Source organism: Schistocerca piceifrons, chromosome X, assembly GCF_021461385.2.
Source record: "Schistocerca piceifrons isolate TAMUIC-IGC-003096 chromosome X, iqSchPice1.1, whole genome shotgun sequence".
Taxonomy (NCBI): Eukaryota; Metazoa; Arthropoda; class Insecta; order Orthoptera; family Acrididae; genus Schistocerca; species Schistocerca piceifrons.
In genome coordinates this window covers 207390908-207404147 of record NC_060149.1, presented here as the reverse complement: position 1 = coordinate 207404147, position 13240 = coordinate 207390908, and positions in this window count along the sequence as shown.

Genomic DNA, 13240 nt, shown 5'->3' with positions numbered 1-13240 from the left:
AATGAAGCACTAAATGGGCAATCATTGTGAGTACTATTTTATTACAGGACAGAGTGTAGGTCAGCATTAGTCATAGTATCATCTGTGTTTCATTGCAGATGTGATGTTGATTTATGTTAACAGCATAGCTATCATCAGTGCTATAAATACAAAATAACACAGGAATCAGACATTGAAAAAGCACTCTAACCAAGAACCATGTCACAGTTGTACAAATGACAGTTCTACAGCTACAAATCATTACTTGTAGTCATGTAGACTCAAAGTAATTATAACAACACATATTACAATATGACTTTGGCATGAACAAGCATCAGTCAAACTCAGGCTGCTGTTTACAGACTCATACAGCTAACCTTTGTTTATGCCATGCTGGATAGCCAATGCCCTCTGCTGAATTATCCATATGTGATAGTGGTTTGAGAAGAAATTTATACATATGAATAAAATGAATTCATATAATATGTATAGCAAATTACAATTTTGTCAGAAAGCATATAAACTAAATAAGCATTGTGACAAATATTCTAATCTGTGGCATTCATTATTGTGAGGTACATTAGAATGCATTAAGAAACTTTATTCTATAAAATATTAAGACAGAATTAACACACTGGTGTAAAACTTATAACCGTCCATCCTTACTTTATTTTATAAGCTAAAAGTAAACTATAACTGCCAATGCAAATTTATATGTAGACCCTATCTAATAATATTTTGAAAGTCATGGCTGCAAAGCAAATGTGAAATGCAATAAAATGTTTATAATACGCTCATTTGCAAATTTCAAAAAACATAAGTAGCATATATTGATGTTAAAAACTACGTTATGAAGTCTACACTCTGTAAGTACCGGAAAGATAACTTAGATTTTTAGTTATACAGTTTGTACTCACACAGTACACTGTCAAAACATTACTACATAGGAATGGATCAACTAGGTTAAATGTCCCCACCCCCTACCGCTGAGGACATCATCAGATTCCTCACCATCGTCCTTCAGGATGTTCATCCTTTTCAGCGCCCCCACACCCTCCAACAGATATCCCTCGCCGCCCGTTCCATTTTCCAACTCAAAATATACGCCACCTACTCCAACAACCAGGCCCATTTCACCTTCTCCCGTCTTGACATCCTCGTCTAAATCCCTGTCATGGCGCGACAGCACCGTATCCTTTTCAACAATATCCGCTCCCTTCCCGCCAACAAGAACCTCTTCCTGCACACTCTTGCCACCCACCGCATGGATCCCTTCCTCCTCAATGAAACCTTCCTCCAACCCCACCACACCATCCACACTTCGCCCTATCTCCTCCACCACTCCGATAACCCCTCCCAATTGCGCGTGATGGAGTTGCCATTGGTCACCACCGCCAGATCCCCGTTCGGCTCCAACCTATCCTTCCCGACGCCCCCCGAACACCTGATCCTTAGTCTCTTCTTCCCTGGCCTTACCCTTACCTGCGCCACCATCTATGTCTGCCCTAATGCCCCTATTCCTTTCGACTTCCTCTCCCACACTGACCGTACCTTCTCCTCCTACGTGATCGCCGCCGACCTCAACATCCATAGTCGTTCTGCTGCCCAGTTACAGCGGCGGCATCGGTTCCTCTCCTCCCTTCAAGGTGCCCTCATCCCCATCCCCCAGCACACCCATCCCGAATCCAACTCCACTCCCGATGTTACCCTCTCCTCCCCCAACCTCCTTGGCCGCATAACGGTGGATGTCCTGGAGCCTATTGGTAGCGACCATCTCCCTGTCCTCCTCACCGTTTCAGACGGTCGTCGTCCCCGCCCCAACCCTCGTAATGACCCTCCCCCTATGTACGTCCATGACTATTCCTGTGCCAACTGGAATGCCTACCGGGATACCCTCTCCACCCAGGTTGATAGCCACCCCTTCACCTACCACCACCCTGACGATGTCACCAATGCCGCCTCCTTTCTCCAGCAGACCTTGTCTGAGGCCGTGGAGGCCCACGTCCCTACTGTCACCATCCACCCCCACCGTCCTACCTTACCCCCACAGGCCGTCCTCCTCCTCCGTGAATCCCGCCGTCTCTACCGTGCCTTCCTCCGCACGCGTGACCCGGACTCACTACGACACCACCGGCAACTCCAGCGACACATTCGTAATTTGCTCACAGCTAAGAAACGCCAGGACTGGCGACAGACATGCACCCGTTTAAATGCTACCCTACCTATCAACTCGTCCAAGTTCTGGTCAGCCTTCCGTCGCCTTACCGGAACTAAACCCTCCCCCTACTATCCTCTTCTCCATGATGATCATCCCTTCCCTGACACCCTTAGTAAGGCCAATCACTTTGCCTCCTACCTTTCCGATGTCTTCTCCATCCCCAGTGATCCCCAGTTCGATTACTCCCTCTTCCCAGATGTCCGCGATCGAACTGACACCTCTGCCCCTCCCCTCGCTCCTGGTTTCCAGTACTTGGACAACATTGCACACATGGAACTCAATGCCTCTATCACTACACAGGATCTCATTGCTACACTCCGCACAAAACGCAACACCGCTCCTGGTCACCATCGTGTCACCTACCACCACCTTCATGAAGCTCCTGTCTCTTTCCTCCCCACCCTGGCCAGGCTCTACAATGTAGTCCTGTCCACCGGTTACTACACCGACCTGTGGAAAACCTCCCGTATCCTGATGTTCCTTAAACTTGGCAAACCGCCATTCGCTGTGTCCTCCTACCATCCCATCAGCCTTACCTCGGTCTTCAGCAAGGGCCTGAAATCTATCCTCACCCGCCCCTTCCACCAGCACCTCCGCCAGCACCGCCTCCTTCCCGTTACCCAGTGTGGCTTTCAGCCGTCCTTCTCTTCCGACGATCTTCTCCTTCACCTCACTCATCTCCTTTCTGACCAGCTTAATTCCCGTCGCTCCGCAATCTTCCTCTCCCTGGACCTCGAACGAGCTTATGACCGCGTATGGCATTCCAGTCTCCTCTTCAAGCTCCAAACCTTCGCCCTTCCCATTAACTACGTCTGTCTGATCGGCTCCTTTCTCTCCCACCGTCCTTCCTACGTCACCATTCATAACACAGACTCCTACACCTTTTTCCCCACCTCCGGTGTGCCCCAAGGTTCCGCCCTCTCCCCCCTTCTGTACCTTTTGTATACAGCGGACATGCCGCCGCCGTCCCCCCCCCCCATCCCCCCCCGTCCACCTTCTCCAGTTTGCCGATGACACCGCCTTCCTTGCCCTTGCCCCCACCCTGCAGAGCGCTCCCAACTCCTCCTCCAATCCCATCTTCACCGGTTCACCGCTTGATGCAACCAGTGGTTGCTCAAGGTCAATCCCTCCAAAACCCAGGCGATCATTGAAGGCAAAACCACCCCTTCCCTCCGCCTCCTTGATTTCTGTCTCACCGTCTATGGCCGCCCTATCGCCCTCACTCCCACCCTTAAGAACCTTGGCGTCACCCTCGACCATCGCCTCTCCTGGACTCCTCATCTCCGGACACTGGACAAGGCACGCTCCCGACTCCGTCTCCTCAAGCTCCTTTCCGGCAGTACGTGGGGTCTGGAACCCTCCACCATCCTCCACACCTATAAATCCCTCATCCGCCCTATCCTTTGTTATGCCCATCCGGCCTGGATCTCTGCTGCCCCTACCTTTTATAAATCCCTACAAATCCTTGAACGCCATGCTCTCCGCCTCACCTATCGCATCCGTCTCCCCTCCCCCACGCGGATCCTGTATGATCTCATCCCCTTCCCCCACCTCCTCCTTTTCCTTGAAAGGATACGGATCCTGTACACCTCCCGCAAACTCGATCCTCCTCATCCACTTGTCTCACTCATCCTCTCCCACCCCCGCCCACTGCCGCGCCTGTATTCGCACGTCCCACCCAGTCTCCATCTCTCCACCCTCCTTACCCTCTCCCAAGGTGGCTTCCGCCAGCTCCCCCTCCCTGATGATGTCCTCCTCCCCTCCATTCACCCCTCCTATCAACTTTGATCCTCCCCTCCCCCCACTTCCTGTGCCCTTTCCTTTAGGCACCCTCCCTCCCTTCTCTCTCCTTTTTCCCCCATCCCCCTTCCTCCATCCCTCTTCCCCTGGGCTTCCCCTCCCCCTTCCTCCCTTCCCCTTATCTCCTTTGCCCATGGCGTCTCTGTTCTTCCCTCTCCCTCTTCCACCCCCCTTCCTCCTCTCTTGGCAGGTCCCCGGACTCGCACACGCTACGTGGCCTTTCGCGCGCCGGAGATCATCGCCATCAGTGTCTCGTGTGTGTCGTCGTGTTTAGTGTTCACCGTGGCACTCCATCGTTCACCTGTGCCATCGCCATCATCAGTGTTTGTGCGTCCTATCAACAGTTTGCAGTATGGATTATCGTCGAGTGTGAACGGCTCCGTTTTTGTCTTTATGTGTCTACTGTTTTATTGTCCACCGTTCTGTAACTTATGTGTATTTTTACTGTTTTTTCCCATTGTGTATTCTATGGCTGAAGAGCAGCGTAGTGTGCTGCTGACAGCGTGCCTGTTGTACAGGTTTTAAACTAACAATAAAGTAAAAAAAATAGGTTAAATGTCATCTCCGGCAGTAATTCGGAAGGATACCGCCCTTCGATTGTGCCATTCCAGCACTAATCGAAGTGTTAGGGTTTCATGTGCCTGCCTGCCTGCCTGCCTGCCAGCGAGCCGCGCAGCAGTAGCAGCAGCGGCAGCAGCAGTAGCAGCAGCGGCGGTCCCAGCCAGCAGCAGCGGTCCAGCCAGCAGCAGCGGTCCAGCCAGCCAGCCCTCCAGCAGCCGCAGCAGCAGCAGTGGTGGTCCCGGCCAGCAGCAGCGGTCCAGCCAGCAGCAGCGGTCGAGCCAGCCAGCCCTCCAGCAGCAGCAGTGGCAGCAGTGGCCCCGGCCCCGTCCACGGCAGCAGCAGCAGCTGCGACATTCCTGCCAGCCGTCACCAGTGCCAGCAGCGTGGGACCCTGGTCTTCGTCCATCTACAGTTTTTTCCTCTTCTTTTCGTCCTGTGCTTTTTTCGTTCATCCCTGTCTTCCTGTCAGCCCCCACCCCACTGCCACTACTACCACCACTGCCATTGTGTACACGTCACCCTCCGACGCCACCACCACCATTACATGGTGTGCCCAGTCACACCCCCCTCTTTCCATCCCTCCTCTTCTCTCTCCCTTCGCCCTCGCTCTTTGTCGCCCCCTCTCCAGCTTCTTCCTCCCGCTCCTCTCCCTCTGATCCTTTCACCCCACTCCCCCAGCCTGTCATTGCAGCTCCAGCTAGGGTGTTGGCCCGTCGGGCCACAGCCCATGCCCAGCTCTCCCCATTGTCTTCGTCATCACCGCCACCACCGTCGCCGTCGCCATCGCCTTCACTGTCAGCATCTCCGGCGCCAACTGCTGCATCCACACTGGGACCTGCTGCCACTTCCCACCAACTCCCTATAGCTCCCGTCCCTCGTGTCACCACCCACCCTTCTGCCGCCGTTAAACGCCCTAGTGGCACCACCACCTTCTCCGCTCCCAAAAAGGCCCCATCCCATCCTCCTTCCCCCCCCCCCCCCCAGGATGCCATGGATGTTTCCCTGCCTGGCTCTGCTCCCTCCGCCTCCTCCTCCTCCCCCCCTCTTTATACAAATACCTCCTCTCCCATCCCGATCCTTATCCTTCTCTTCTCAAGGCCCGGAACCTCTCCCTCCTCCTCCACCAATACTTCCCTGGTGCCCCCATCTCACTTCTCACTCCCAGACGGGATTCAGTTCTCATCTCCTCCCCCAGCCCCACCCTCCATACTGACATCCTCTCTCGCCTCCCCATCACCTGGTTTGGCCCCAACGCTTCCCTCACCCCTGCTCCTTCTCCATCTCCTACCCGCCAACCCCTACCCCTGCGTTGCCCGACGACCCTCACCACCGTGATCACTCAGCTTAGTCCGAGGATCACGGAGGAGGAGGTGTTGGCGGAGCTCAAGGTGCATCCTTCGCTGGAGGTGCGGGTGGTCTGCCGCATTTTTAACTCGGCCGGCCCCACCCGCCTTATGCAGGTTTTCTCCGAGGACGCCCCCTCCATTGACCGTCTCCTGAAGGAGGGTGCCCTCCTCTTCAACCAGCGCTATAAGGTCGACCCCTCCCGTTCCCCTCCTCAATCCCTGCGCTGCCAGAGGTGTCTGCGCTATAACACGCACCCAACAGCCGAGTGCCACGAGGCCCCCACCTGCCCGCATTGTAGGCAAGCGCACTTCCTCCGGCAGTGCCCTAACCTTCAATCCTCTCCCTCCTGTAATACTTGCAATCTCCCCCATCCCACCTACTCCAAAAAATGTAAAGCCCGACCCCATCTGACCACTCCTGAACTCACCATCCCTGTCCATCCTCTGGACGCCCGACGCCCCCACACCTCCTGGCAATTCCCTTCGCCCCTCCCCCACCCCCGCCGCTGAGGAGATCATCAGGTTCCTCACCTTGTCCTGCAAAACGTCTACCCTTTCCAGCGCCCTCACACCCTTCAACAGGTCTCCCTCACCGCCCGTTCCGTCTTCCACCTAAAAATGTATGCCACCTACTCCCACAACCAGGCCCATTTCACCTTCTCCTGTCTTGACACCCTTGTCTAAATCCCTGTCATGGCGTGACAGCACCGTATCCTGTTCAACAACATCCGTTCCCTTCCCGCCAACAAGAACCTCTTCATGCACACCCTTGCCACCCACCGCATGGATGCCTTCCTCCTCAATGAAACCTTTCTCACCGTCCACACTTTGCCCTACCTTCTCCCAATTGCGCATGGTTGAGTTGCCATTGGCCACCACCGCCAGATCCTGGTTCGGCTCCAACCTCTCCTTCCCGACCCCACCGAACACCTGATCCATAGTCTCTTCTTCCCCGGCCTTACCATCACCTGCGCCAGCACCTGTGTCCGCCCTAACGCCCCTAATCCTTTCGACTTCCTCTCCCACATTGATCGTACCTTCTCCTCCAACGTGATCGCCGCCGACCTCAACATCCATAGTCGCTCCGCCACCCAGTTACGGCGGTGGCATCGGTTCCTCTCCACCCTCCAAGGCGACCTCGTCCCCATTCCCCAGCACACCCGACCCGAATCCAACTCCACTCCCGATGTTACCCTCTCCTCCCATAACCTCCTTGGCCGCATAACGGTGGATGTCCTGGACCCCATTGGTAGCGACCATCTCCCTGTTCTCCTCACCATTTCAGATGGTCAGATGGTCGTCGCCCCCGCCCCGACCCTCGTAATGACCCTCCTCCGAAGTACGTCCATGATTATTCCCGTGCCGAATGGAATGCCTACCGGGATGCCCTCTCCACCCAGGTCGAAGGCCACCCCTTCACCTACCACCATCCTGACGATGTTACCCATGCCACCTCCTTTCTCCAGCAGACCTTGTCTGAGGCCGTGGAGGCCCACGTCCCTACTGTCGCCATCCACCCCCACTACCCTACCTTGCCCCATAGGCCGTCCTCCTCCTCCGTGAATCCCGCCGTCTCTACCGTGCCTTCCTCCACACGCGTGACCCGGACACACTACGACGCCACCGGCAACTCCAGCGACACATTCGAAATTTGCTCGCGGCTAAGAAACGCGGGGACTGGCGACGGACATGCACCCGTTTAAATGCTACCCTACCTATAAACTTGTCCAAATACTGGTTAGCCTTCCGTCGCCTTACCGGAACTAAACCCTCCCCCTACTATCCTCTTCTGCATGATAATCACCCCTTTCCTGACACCCTTAGTAAGGCCAATCACTTTGCCTCCTACCTTTCCGATGTCTTCTCCATCCCCAATGATCCCCAGTTTGATTACTCCCTCTTCCCAGATGTCCGTGATTGAACTGATACCTCTGTCCCTCCCCTCGCACCTGGTTTCCAGTACTTGGACAACATTGCACACATGAAACTCAATGCCCCTATCACTACACAGGATCTCATTGCTACACTCCGCACAAAACGCAACACCGCTCCTGGTCACCATCGTGTCACCTACTGCCACCTTCATGAAGCTCCTGTCTCTTTCCTCTCCACCCTGGCCAGGCTCTACAATGTAGACCTGTCCACCGGTTACTACCCCGACCTGTGGAAAACCTCCCGTATCCCGATGTAAACCGCCGTCCGCCGTCTCCTCCTATCATCCCATCAGCCTTACCTCAGTCTGCAGCAAGGTCCTGGAATCCATCCTCACCCAACGCATCCACCAGCATCTCCGCCAGCACCGCCTCCTTCCCGTTACCCAGTGTGGCTTTCGACCGTCCTGCCCTTCCCATTGACCTTCTCCTCCATCTCACTCATATCCTTTCCGAACACCTAAATTCCTGTCGCTCCGCAATCTTCCTCTCCCTGGACCTCGAACGAGCCTATGACCGCGTATGGCATTCTGGTCTCCTCTTCAAGCTCCAAACCTGCGCCCTTCCCATTAACTACGTCCGTCTGATCGGCTCCTTTCTCTCCCACCGTCCTTCCTACGTCACCATCCATAACACAGATTCCTACACCTTTTTTTCCCTCCGCCGGTGTGCCCCAAGGCTCTGTCCTCTCACCCCTTCTGTACCTTTTGTATAGGGCGGACATGCTGCCACCGTCACTCCCCGTCCACCTTCTCCAGTTTGCTGATGACACCACCTTCCTTGCCCTCGCCCCCACCCTACAGCATTCCCAACACCTTCTCCAATCCCATCTTGACTGGTTCACCGCTTGGTGCAACCAGTGGTTGCTCAAAGTCAATCCCTCCAAAACCCAGGTGATCATTGTAGGCAAAACCACCCCTTCCTTCCACCTCCTTGATTTCTATCTTACCATCTATGGCCATCCTATCACCCTCACCCCCACCCTTAGGTATCTTGGCGTCACCCTCGACTATTGACTCTCCTGAACCCCCCATCTCCGGACAATCCAAGCCAAGGCACACTCCCGACTCCGTCTCCTTAAGCTCCTTTCTGGCCGTACGTGGGGTCTGGACCCCTCCACCATACTCCACACCTATAAATCCCTCATCCGCCCTATCCTCTGTTACGCTCATCCTGCCTGGATCTCCGCCCCCCCCCCCTACCTTTTACACATCCCTTCAGATCCTTGAACGCCATGCTCTCCGCCTCATCTATCGCATCCGTCTCCCCTCCCCCACGCAGATCCTGTACGACCTCATTCCATTCCCCCACCTCCTCCTTTTCCTTATATGGATACGGATCCTATACACCTCCCGAAAACTCGATCCTCCTCACCCGCTTGTCTCCCCCGTCCTCTCCCACCCCCGCCCACTGCCGCGCCTGTATTCCCACGTCCCACCCAGTCTCCATCTCTCCACCCACCTTACCCTCTCCCAAGGTAGCTTCCGCTAGCTCCCTCTCCCTGATGATGCCCTCCTCCCCTCCATCTACCCCGCCTACCAACTTTGATCCTCCCTCCCTCTTCCTGTGTTTCCTCCTTTGGGCACCCTCCCTCCCTTCTCTCCCTCTTCCCTCCCTCCTCCATTTCTCCCCACTCCTCCCCCGGGCCTCCCCTCCCCTGTCCCTCTACTCCTCCCCCCATCTCCTCAGCCATTGGCATCTTTGTTCTCCCCTCACACCCACCTCACCCTTCTTCCCCTCTTGGCAGGTCCGCGGACTCGCACACGCTACCTGGACATTCGCGCGCCGGAGATCATCGCCATCAGTGTCTCGTGTGTGTCGTCGTGTTTAGTGTTCAGTGTTCACCATGGCACTCCATCGTTCACCTGTGCCATCGCCATCTTCAGGGTCTGTGCGTCGTGTCAACAGTTTGTAGTGTGGATTATCATCAAGTGTGAACGGCTCCATATTTGTCTTTATGTGTCTACTGTTTTATCACCCACCATTATGTCACTTATGTGTATTCTTTCTGTTGTTTATTTATCTATTCTATGGCTGAAGAGTGGCGTAACATGCTGCTGACAGCCTGCCTGTTTGTACGGGTTTGAAAATAACAATAAAGAAAAAAAAAAAAAGGTTAAATGTGTCCCTCCTAGATCACCACTGCGGAATTCAAAAAGCTTCCCAAAATGAGTGTTTCTCATTGCCATTCGCTCGTTGAGCAAGTTAGTGCATGGAGATCTCTGTGGCAAAGAGAATTCCATTTCCTCAAGCAAATCTAAAAATCTTGTCTTCTCACCTCTATCAAGCAATTTCAGTTGTGAGATAAGGTCCAGAACACTGTCTGCTGTCAACCACATGGGTGACCAAATTGGGAGGGCTGTTCAATAAAGAATGATCATAATTTCTTTTATGGTCATAATTCCTCGTGCTAAAATTTGATCTTGTGATATTCTGTTAGCTTAATGTGCAACAAATATGCCGTAGTAATATCATTGTTGGTACTCCTGGTTCCCGCCTGTGAGAGGCAGGGAGTCTGTTCTTCCCTACAGCACAGCTCGGAGGTGGTTTAAAATGTTTAAGGAGGGAAGACAAACAATTAAAAAGGAAGGTGGGCCCGGTGCTCCAGTTACTGCTCTTACGGAAGAAAACATTAACCCTGCTGCTGTCATTGTGATAGAGGATCGACGAATTACCTTAAGATTACTTTCTGAAATACTGGACATTTCATTGGGTGCCACCCACATGTTGGCGACAGAAAAATTATACATGACACGTGTTTGTGTGTGATGGGTTACAAGACTGTTGATTCCCGAACAAAACAACATGCGCGTGCAGGTCTGCATGCAGTTAAACTTGATGTTAGAGGAAGATCTGGAGTTTCTTTCAAGTGTAATCACTGCTGATGAAACTTAACTACATTATTTTGATCCTGAGAGCAAACAGAAATTCTCGGTGTGGAAATCTCCATCATCATCAACCCCCAAAAAAGCAAAAGTGGTTGCTTCTGCTGGGAAAGTTATAGTCATCTTATTCTTTGATATTCACAGAATGGTTTATCAGCATGTTGTACCTGTACACACATCAGTAACTGGGCAATACTAAATGGATGTCCTGAAAACAATGCAAGTCCATATGAGGCGCAAAAGACCACATTTCCATGAAGCAGGCTGGATGCTGCATCACAATAATGTATGGCCGCATATTGCCAATGTTGTTGCTGAATATCTTGCAAAAATCAACATGAAGTGCATCCCCCACCCTCCCTATAGTCCGGATTTAGCCCCATGTGACTTTTTTCCATTCCCTAACATGAAAATATGCCTTCGTGGGAGGCATTATCAATCAGCAGAAGCAGTGGTGAAGGCTGCATAGGCGATTTTGGAGGACCTCTCAAAAAGTGGTTTCCAGCATGTATTTGAAGACTGGCAGAAATGCTGGGACAAGTGCATCGCATTCATGGGAGACTACTTTGAGAAGGGCCATCAAAATTATGAGGATGAGTAAAGCTATATTGTAAAAAAAATTTATGATCATTCTTTACTGAACAGCCCTCTTAGATTTCTCAGCACATCCGTTCTTTCCAGCACCTTACACTCGCTGTATCTGGCCTCAAACCTTCTCCCAGTTGGCCCACATAACAGGTGTTACAATCTGAACACTCCAATCTGTATACACCTGATTGGTGAAAAAGTTAGTATTTGTGTATATTATGTAATAATAACCAGCCAAGATTATTCATTGTTGAAAAAGATATGGTAACTATATATTTATTAGAAACTGATGTCACTCTTGTACTAAAAGTACTATAGTAAGGTAGTGAAACAAATTTACTGTCCTTGTCTTTTTCTATTTTATTCAGATCTGGTGTTTTATTTGTTCCAGTATTTTCTCCATTTTACTTGCAGTTTTATTGTAAATATTAGTTACATAATTCTGTGAATAATTACTAGCTTCTGAAATGGAATTTATAACACCTAACTCTGTTTTGTGTTCAGACCATGGTAGTGGAAGTTAAAAAAGGTGATTGATAGCAAAATTAAAATATTGCTTCTTATGTTGACAGAGCCTATATGTCTTTCATAACTCTGAGAACCACACAGTCCACTTATTTTGTTGGTGCTTATTTTCCATCAATCTGTTTTTCAATTACATGATCATAACAACAATTATATGTGAAAATATGTTATGCTGCTGATTATATTCTGTGGCCATATTATATATCATCACATTCAAAGCTTTGTGATTGGAGAAACATAGACACAAATGAACTTTATATGTGCTTTTGTACTACACATGATAATTTGAATCATTAAGGAGCCACACACAGAATCATATTTAAGGAAACATCCATTTCTGAAAAGCCATAAAGTGGGAAAGGACAAACATCAGCAGTGTGTCAATGGACTTACAAAATTCCTCTAACTGCAGAGCTCACACTACAGTCTTTCATGGAAAGAATTCCATCTAAAGAAAAATAACAAACACACAAAGTTATGCATATTACGTTACAAGATAGATAAAAGAAAGGAGGTGTCACTGTGATGTGGAAACCTGCATTCAAGGTTGTTCCAAAGTATACCACACTAAAAAATTCAATTCAAGTAACTGCAAACATGTTGATTTCAATAAAGTTTTATCCATAGCAATTGCTGGAACTTCAGCCAATCTTGGACACATGGTTTCAGTACTAGAGCAGTTCAGATAAAATTGCACAAACCTTTTATTGTAGAGATATTCATGCCTGTGGAGACTAACAGTGCCTAAATTTGTCAATAAGACATTTGCACAAGACATACAAAGAATGGCAGGACAAAGATTGCGAACAAGTAATTGACAGGGACTATGCTACAGAAATGTACAAACTGGATTCATACACACTACACAGATCTGTTGTGAGCATGGATTTCTCAGCTTCGACTAATGAACTAATTATAATTATGTCTGATTATTAATATTTTAGGATCCACCTTTGGAACAGCAATCGTGGAATTTTTCATTGTATTTTCTACAGAGTCAAATAGTACTCTCCAGTAGCTGGTATGTAAGTGCACTTATATAGTTACTGGAGTTTATATTGTATTAAACTGAAGCATATAATAAAAATATCATTTCTGAATAAAGTACTTCAAAGTCACCATATTTAATGAAATTAATCACGTGATTCTGAAGGCTTTCTTGGGAAATATTTGCAATATATTTCGCGATCGACCTTAGAGCCATGTTCTGAAATAGATCATCTCCAGGTTTCTTCTCATTCTACAAACAGAGCAGCTAAGACTACACTCAAATTATTACTTTGGTTTATATATCTCTATTAAACTGAAGAATATACTGGTAATCAACAAACAGCATCATTTCTTAGTGAAGTTCTTTGAAGGTACCACTTTGAGCAAAATAGTTTCTTTTTCTACTTTGACAGAGAC